This window comes from Triticum urartu, chromosome 5A, assembly GCF_056163025.1.
Source record: "Triticum urartu cultivar PI428250 chromosome 5A, HENAU_Tu73, whole genome shotgun sequence".
Taxonomy (NCBI): domain Eukaryota; kingdom Viridiplantae; phylum Streptophyta; class Magnoliopsida; order Poales; family Poaceae; genus Triticum; species Triticum urartu.
Genome location: NC_141877.1, coordinates 684,526,349 through 684,535,720, shown reverse-complemented (window position 1 = coordinate 684,535,720; position 9,372 = coordinate 684,526,349). Strand labels below are relative to the sequence as shown.

Sequence of the window (9,372 nt, the reverse complement as noted above, 5' to 3'; positions counted from 1 at the left end):
ATGGCAGCGCAACACTCCGAACAGATGCGCTTGCCGGAGTGGGCACCAGAGCTCTTGCCGGACTTGGCCTTCTTCTTTCCCCCGGGAGCTTCAGCGGCAAGTGTCTCGCTATCTGTTGTGGCTGCTGCGTCCCGGTAGATCTTGTCGGCGCAGATAAGGGCGTCCCTCTTGTCGCCAGGGACAGAGATGACGCTTATCGGGCCCGGCATCTTCAACAGGTTGTAGGCATAGTGAGAGGCTGCCATGAACTTGGCGAGCGCAGGATGGCCAAGTATCCCATTGTAAGGCAATGGGAAATCGGCAACGTCAAAGGTGACCCTCTCAGTCCTGAAGTTCATCTCGCTGCCAAATGTGACTGGCAGCGTGACCTTTCCCTTCGGCTTGCTTCTTCCCGGATTGATCCCTTGGAACGTACCGGTCTCTTCAAGCTCGCTGTCGGGGATCTGGAGTTTCTGGAGCTCAGCGGAGGAGATCAGATTTAAGCCGGCCCCGCCGTCAACTAGCATCTTGGTGACCTTGAGGTTGCGGATAGTTGGTGAAAGCAACATCGGCAAGCACCCGACCGCGGTTGTGCGGTCAGGGTGGTCCTCAACATCAAAGATGATAGTTTTAGGATTAGTTTTAGGTTTATAGGTTTAGTTTTAGTTTAGTTTTAGGTTTAGATTTAGTTTTTTTCTTTTTCTATTCTTTTAGTTTTAGTTTTAGGTTTAGTTTAGTTTTAGGAAAGAAGAAAAAGATAAAAAGAGGAGATCAGGAGAAGAAGAAGAAGAGGAGGAGGAGAAGAAAAAAGAAGAAGAGTAAGAAGAAGAAGAAAAAAGAGGAGAGGAGGAGAAGAAGAAGAAGAGGAAAAAGGAAAGGTGGAAGAAGAAGAAGAAAAAAGAGGAGAGGAGGAGAAGAAGAAGAAGAGGAGGAAGGAAAGGAGGAAGAAGAAGAAGAAAAAAGAGGAGAGGAGGAGAAGAAGAAGAGGAAAAAGGAAAGGAGGAAGAAGAAGAAGAAGAAGAAGAAGAAGAAGACCCCGACCACGACACCCCGACCCCCCAAGCCTGACCCGACACCCCGACCCCGACGCCGACACCCCGACCCCGACCCGACACGGTACCCAGACCCCGACGCCGACACCCCGACCCCGACCCGACACGGTACCCAGACCCCGACACGACACCCCGACCCCGAGACCCCGACCCCGACCCCGACCCCGACACCCCGACCCCGACCCCGACACCCCGAACCTGACCCCGACACCCCAAGCCTGACCCGACACCCCGACCCCGACACCCCGACCCCCCGAGCCTGACCCGACACCCCGACCCCGAGCCTGACCCGACACCCTGACCCCGACACCACACCCCGACCCCGAAACAACACCCCGACACCGACACGGCACTACCCCGACATCGACACGACACCCCGACCCCCCGACCCCGAAACAGCACCCCGACCCCGACACGGCACCCCGACACCGACAGGACACCCCAACCACCGACACCTCCCGTAAAGGTGTTCTTTGGCCTTCCAGAGGCTAACAGGGTCATATATTTGTGAATTATTAGTTAGGTCATATATTTTTCGATTTTGTTATGAAAACATCATATATAATTGTGTTGATCGTGTAGTTTTAAATGTGCAGTTGTTTCATCGCTGCGAGGTTTGGTGTTCGACGACCTCGCCGTGCGTTTGACGAGCTCTGCCCCTTCGTTCGTGGGTGAGCCCAAATGACAAGTCCTCCTCCCCCATTAATTATTTGATCTATTCCGATGAAACTTGATAGCTAGCTATGTATGTGTCTTGAATCATCAGTATGCGTAACCAATATGTGTCTCCCGTTCGAAAGCATCATAGTTATAAATATGCATGCATTTGCATATATATAACCTTGATTCTTTCGAATTGTCCAACGCTATCCATGGACAGCCCGAGTATGTGTAGATTGGGTTCGTTTTCCCATATGCTTTGCTCCGGATCCGACGCATATATTTCGTCAGTGCCTCCCCTGTTGTTCTCCGGGTACACATCCTCTCTGTTTATTGCAGAGACGTGTATCAGGAGAACAGCGGGGAGGTGCTACCGAAATTTTGCGTCGGATCCGGAGCATAGCATGGGAAAATAAACCCAATCTACACATACACGGGTGGGATTAGGACCTATCATTACCTATTAGAGTGTAGGTTGCATGGACGTAATACAATTGACAAAGTAGATCAACTGATGAATATATACATGGTGAATTACATATATAATTGTTGTGTGTCCAGTAGCTCTGAAAGTCAAGATGAGTGACCGTGCTTGGATGTATACCGGTCACACTGGTCAGAACAAATGGAGCGCTGAATGGTTCACAAAAACTAAGGGGTTTGTGCAAGCCGCATTTGCAAATGGCCAAAAGAAAACCTGGTGCCCCTGTTTCCGGTGCGGCAATTGGGAAAAGAAGACAGAGGCTGAAATGGGCAAACACCTGCAGAAGAGTGGTTTTACGCCCGATTATACGGTGTGGACATTTCATGGTGAGTCTGCCCAACGTGACCGAGCTGAGGTGGATCGTCGTCGCACCGACGAGCATGGTACCGGGATGGAAAACATGGTGCAAGGCTATGATGATGCTCGGGATTCGGACGAGGAGATGGAGGAATCTGCAAAGGCCTTCAATGAAATTTTGGAGTCTTCGAAATGTCCGCTCCACGAGCACACTGAGCTTTGTCAGTTGGATGCCATCTCACAAGTAATGGCTCTGAAAGCTCAGTTCAACTTGGGCAGAGAATGCTATGACGCAATTATGACAGTATTTGGACGCTTTCTACCCAAAGGCCATGTAATGCCTGCAAACCTGTACCAGTCGGACAAAATCCTCCGTGCACTGAAGATGCCCTATGAGAAGATACATGCCTGTGAGAAAGGATGTGCCTTATTTTGGCTTGACTATGCGGACTTGAACTATTGTCCCATTTGCAAGTCTTCCAGGTATATTGTGGTAGACAACGGTATGGGTGAGAAGACACAGACCAAAATCCCCGTTACTGTTCTTCGGTATATGCCAATCGTACCAAGACTTCAACGTCTTTTCATGGTCAAAGAGACGGCCAGACAGATGACATGGCACAAAACAGGCAAAAGAACCGAACTAGATGCAGATGGGAATCTGATGATGGTACACACATCGGATGGTGTTGCGCGGAAAAAGTTTGATGAATTACATGCTGACAAAGCGGCAGATCCGAGGCATCCTCTAGTCGGCATCAGCACGGATGGGTTCAGTGTGTTTGGTATGACGGCAGCCCAATACAGTTGTTGGCCCGTATTTGTCTTTCCACTCAATCTCCCCCCCGGACAGATTATGCAAAGAGCACACGTCCGGATGGGGTACCTGGCCGGATCAGCCCGAGGAGCCGAGTGGCCATGCTGATGATGGTGGGGAGCCGACTGATCTTGAGGAGGAGGGGGGCACCGTCTACCAGCGTGGTGCTACACGGCTCCCGTCCGTGCCGGTGACCCGCGAGCAGAGGTGGTTGATTTTCCCTGATGGGGAGAGGTACGTAAGTGCATTTAATATTTTTGTACCTTGTGCATTCACGTTTTTTCAAATAACTAATACGTTGGCCTTGTCATGCTGCAGGGGTTGGGACCACCATCATAGTGTCCGCCGGCCCAACTCCGTCCTTGGAGTTCTTTGCCGGCAAAACTTCCCGGGGTTTGTCACGTTGCCTGGTGAGGGTCGGCTTCCAGAGCTTGGATTGAGCTGGGAGCACTACGTGGCTGCCCCGGCCCCGCCGGATGAGATTATTGACGGTGTCGTGTGCGACACGAGGCCAGACATGGTGATCAGAAAGTTTTGGGTAATTTCTCCTTTACACATTTAAAAATCTTCAACTAGCTAGTTATTAATTGTACTAATCAATATTGTCTCATTTGATTGCAGACATTCTACAGGTGTGAGGAGGGATACGAGGAGGACGCGGCACATGTTATCGAGAACGTCTGCAAGCGCCTACTCCAGAACTTACGGCACGAGGCTCGGGTGCAGGCTGTTCGAGACTACTACGCCTTGCGTGGTATCAAGAAGACCAAGCCGGCGTGCCGCGATAAGTTCCTGAGTAAGGAGTAGTACATGAAGGTAATTCTTAAGGCCTTCTCTACTTAAGTTCCTTCGTTTAGTAATTCTTAGCCGTAGCGCTCAAGTTTCTATTTGCTAACTTAGGCGCCTCCGAGATGGTGTGCGGATCGGATGGATTGTTGGGAGGTGTTGGTCGATGAGTGGTGCTCTCCACAATGGCTAGCCCTCCACCGATGTGCAGTCTGTGTGCGAGAAGACAGGTCAGACCGCTCCGCCGATGCCAGTGATTGCTCCTGGGACCACGGTGAGTTTTATTGAATGGACATTACTTGCTAGTCTTAACATTTGAGTGTCATCATGCTAACAAGACATTGGAAATGATCTTTGGTGTAGCGTAACTCCAGACAAGCATCGCACGATCCTTCTCGAGCTACCGACACGAGCCACCCCGCTCCTACACCTCCTACATCTTGGTAAGTTTATCTAGTGTTTTGCTTAACACATGCATAAAGACCTAGACTTAGCTTTATTTCCTCCAATGCTTACCATAATGACCTAGACTTAGCCTCTTCACCTCCAAAAAGAATTAATAAGCTTACTGACCTCCAAAACCATCCATTTTACCTAAGTTAGCTCTAAAACGATCTGTACTTAGCTTACTTATGTCAAAAATTGCATAATTAGCTTAGTTAGCTTATAGACGATCCATTTTACCTAAGTTAGCTCTAAAATGACCCATTTTACCTAGGTTAGCTTATAAATGATCCAGTTCATCCAAGTTAGCTCAAAAATGACCCATTTTACCTAGATTAGCTCCTAAATGATCCATTTTACCTACGTTAGCTTTAAAATGACCCATTTCACCTAGGTTAACTCCAAAATGACCAATCTTACCTAGGTTATCTCATAAACGATCCATTTCAACTAATTTAGCTCATAAACGATCCATTTCACCTAGGTTACCTAAAAAACGATCCATTTCACCTAAATTAGCTCTTAAATGATCCATTTCACCTAAGTTAGCTCAAAAAGATCCATTTCAACTAAATTAGCTCATAAATGATCCATTTCACCTAAGTTAGCTCAAAAACGATCCATTTCAACTAAGTTAGCTCATAAATGATCCATTTCACCTAAGTTAGCTAAAAAACGATCCATTTCACCTTAGTTACCTCAAAAATGATCCATTTCACCTTAGCTAGCTCATAAACGACCCATTCCAACTAAGTTAGCTCATAAATGATCCATTTCACCTTAGCTAGCTCATAAACGACCCATTTCAACTTAGTTAGCTCATATATGATCCATTTCACGTAAGTTAACTCATAAATGACATACTCTTCTTGTTCTAGTCTTCTTCTTGTTCTACTCTTCTTGTTCTAGTCTTCTTCTTGTTCTACCCTTCTTCTTGTTCTACTCTTCTTGTTCTAACTTTCTTATTTTTCATTTTGCAGAGTTCATTCACTTGACGAAAGCTTGCATAGATGGAGTGCTCCTTATCCCTTTCTCTGTTTCTTTTTGTATCGTTGAACTATGCATGTATCGTTGGATGAAACTATTGTAATATATATGGTTGGATGCCTCTATGTTGAACTTGTTATGTATGATGGAACTATGATGAAGTTATGTGTTGGATGCATGTAATATATATGGTTGGATATCTTATATGGTTGCTCTGTAATGGCCTTTTGAAATATATCTATATATGTCATCTATAATTGTGATGAAAATTGTTGGATTTAATAAAAAACAGATAAAAGAGCCAATATGCAGGCTCTTTGCCGTCTGCCACCGACGGCAACAAGCTCTTTGCCGTCTGCCGCGGACGGCAAAGAAGACACGTGGCATCCAGCTATGCTTCCTGGGAGCTGACCCATTTGGCCAGTTTGCCTACAGTGGCAGACGGCAAAGACTTTGCCATCAGTGGCAGACGGCAAAGAACATGCCATGTAGTGACGTGTAGATGACATCACACGGCGGACGGCCAAGACACTAGAAAGTTTGCCGTCAGCGGCGGACGGCAAAGGCCTGCCGTTAGCCACTTAACGGACTGACAGCGCAATTATTGCCATCCGCCTTCTTTGCCGTCTGCCGAGCTCTCTTTGCCCTCTGCGGCGGACGGCAAAGACTTTGCCATCAGTAGCAGACGTCAAAGTAGCTGTTTACCGAAGCCTACATTGCCGGAGCCTTTTGCCGTCCGCGGCTGACGGCAAAGGCCTTTGCCGTCCGCCGTTCATGCCCACGGCGGACGGCAAAGTAGTTGATTCCTATAGTGTGTAAGACAGATTTACACATGCAAACACTTAGGTTGACTTGACGAGCCTAGCATGTACGGACATGGCCTCGGAACACAGAAGACCGAAAGGTCGAGCATGAGTCGTATAGAAGATACGATCAACATGAAGATGTTCACCGATGTTGACTAGTCCGTCTCACGTGATGATCGGACACGGCCTAGTTAACTTAATTATCATGTTATACTTAGATGACTTGAGGGATGTCTATCTAAGTGGGAGTTCATTGAATAATTTGATTAGATGAACTTAATTATCATGAACTTAGTCTAAAATATTTACAATATGTCTTGTAGATCAAATGGCCAACGTTGTCCTCAACTTCAACGCGTTCCTAGAGAAAACCAAGCTGAAAGACGATGGCAGAAACTATACGGACTGGGTCCGGAACCTGAGGATCATCCTCATAGCTGCCAAGAAAGATTATGTCCTACAAGCACCGCTAGGTGACGCACCTGTACTCCCTGCAGAACAAGACATTATGAACGCTTGGCAGACACGTACTGATGATTACTCCCTCGTTCAGTGCGGCATGCTTTACAGCTTAGAGCCAGGGCTCCAAAAGCGTTTTGAGAGACACGGAGCATATGAGATGTTCGAAGAGCTGAAAATGGTTTTTCAAGCTCATGCTCGGGTCGAGAGATATGATGTCTACGACAAGTTCTTTAGTTGTAAGATGGAGGAAAACAGTTCTGTCAGTGAGCACATACTCACTATGTCTGGGTTGCATAACCGCTTGACTCAGCTAGGAGTTAATCTCCCGGATGACGCGGTCATTGACAGAATCCTTCAGTCGCTTCCACCGAGCTACAAGAGCTTTGTGATGAACTTCAATATGCAGGGGATGGAAAAGACCATTCCTGAAGTATTTGCTATGCTGAAATCAGCAGAGGTAGAAGTCAAAAAGGAACATCAAGTGTTGATGGTGAATAAAACCACTAAGTCCAAGAAAGGCAAGGATAAGAAAACCTTCAAAAAGGACGGCAAGGGAGTTGCCGCGCCCGGCAAGCAAGCTGCCGGGAAGAAGCCAAAGAATGGACCCAAGCCCGAGACTGAGTGCTTTTATTGCAAGGAAAGTGGTCACTGGAAGCGGAACTGCCCCAAATACTTAGCGGATAAGAAGGCCGGCAAAACGAAAGGTATATGTGATATACATGTAATTGATGTGTACCTTACCAGTACTCATAGTAGCTCCTGGGTATTTGATACCGGTGCAGTTGCTCACATTTGTAACTCAAAGCAGGAGCTATGGAATAAGCGGAGACTGGCGAAGGACGAGGTGACGATGCGCGTCGGGAATGGTCCCAAGGTCGATGTGATCGCTGTTGGCACGCTACCTCTACATTTACCTACGGGATTAGTTTTGAACCTCAATAATTGTTATTTAGTGCCAAGTTTGAGCATGAACATTGTATTAGGATCTCGTTTAATTCGAGATGGCTACTCATTTAAATCTGAGAATAATGGTTGTTCTATTTATATGAGAGATATGTTTTATGGTCATGCTCCGATGGTGAATGGTTTATTCTTAATGAATCTCGAGCGTAATGCTACACATGTTCATAGTGTGAGTACCAAAAGCTGTAAGGTTGATAATGATAGTCCCACATACTTGTGGCACTGCCGCCTTGGTCACATAGGTGTCAAACGCATGAAGAAGCTCCATGCAGATGGACTTTTAGAGTCTCTTGATTACGAATCATTTGACACGTGCGAACCATGCCTCATGGGTAAAATAACCAAGACTCCGTTCTCAGGAACAATGGAGTGAGCAACCAACTTATTGGAAATCATACATACTGATGTGTGCGGTCCAATGAGTGTTGAGGCTCGCGGTGGCTATCGTTATGTTCTCACCCTCATTGATGACTTGAGTAGATATGGGTATATCTATTTAATGAAACACAAGTCTGAGACCTTTGAAAAGTTCAAGGAATTTCAGAGTGAGGTTGAAAATCAACGTGACAGGAAAAATCAAGTTCCTGCGATCAGATCGTGGAGGAGAATACTTGAGTCATGAATTTGGCACACACCTAAGAAAATGTGGAATAGTTTCACAACTCACGCCGCCTGGAACACCTCAGCGTAATGGTGTGTCCGAACGTCGTAATCGCACTCTGTTAGATATGGTGCGATCTATGATGTCTCTTACTGATTTACCGCTATCTTTTTGGGGCTATGCTTTAGAGACTGGCGCATTCACTTTAAATAGGGCTCCGTCGAAATCCGTTGAGACGACACTGTATGAATTATGGTTTGGGAAGAAAACTAAGCTCTCGTTTCTAAAAGTTTGGGGATGCGATGCTTATGTCAAGAAACTTCAACCTGAAAAGCTCGAACCCAAGTCGGAAAAATGCGTCTTCATAGGATACCCTAAAGAAACTATTGGGTATACCTTCTACCTCAGATCCGAAGGCAAGATCTTTGTTGCCAAGAATGAATCCTTTCTACAGAAAGAGTTTCTCTCGAAAGAAGTAAGTGGGAGGAAAGTAGAACTTGATGAAGTATTACCTCTTGAACCGGAAAATGGTGCAACTCTAGAAAATGTTCCTGAGGTGCCTGCACCGACTAGAGAGGAAGTTAATGATGATGATCAAGATGCTTCTGATCAACCTCCTATTGAAATTCGTAGGTCCACAAGGACACGTTCCGCACCAGAGTGGTACGGCAACCCTGTCTTGGAAATCATGTTGTTAGACAACGGTGAACCTTCGAACTATGAAGAAGCGATGGTGGGCCCGGATTCCGACAAATGGCTGGAAGCCATGAAATCCGAGATAGGATCCATGTATGAAAACGAAGTATGGACTTTGACTGACTTGCCCATTGAGCGACGAGCCATAGAAAATAAATGGATCTTTAAGAAGAAGACAGACGCGGATGGTAATGTGACCATCTATAAAGCTCGGCTTATCGCTAAGGGTTATCGACAAGTTCAAGGGGGTGACTACGATGAGACTTTCTCGCCGGTAGCGAAGCTAAAGTCCGTCCGAATCATGTTAGCAATTGCCGCATTCTATGATTATGAGATAT

At 46.5% G+C, this 9,372-nt stretch overlaps 1 long non-coding RNA gene across 1 annotated transcript; it reads left to right on the top strand.

Annotated features, from left to right (window-relative positions):
* The first annotated feature begins 1,626 nt into the window (after positions 1–1,626).
* LOC147974168 (uncharacterized) lies at positions 1,627–5,710 on the top strand. Its single transcript, XR_015603726.1, has 2 exons — positions 1,627–1,702; positions 5,500–5,710. It is a non-coding gene; the product is annotated as an uncharacterized LOC147974168 (long non-coding RNA).
* Positions 5,711–9,372: the final 3,662 nt, after the last annotated feature.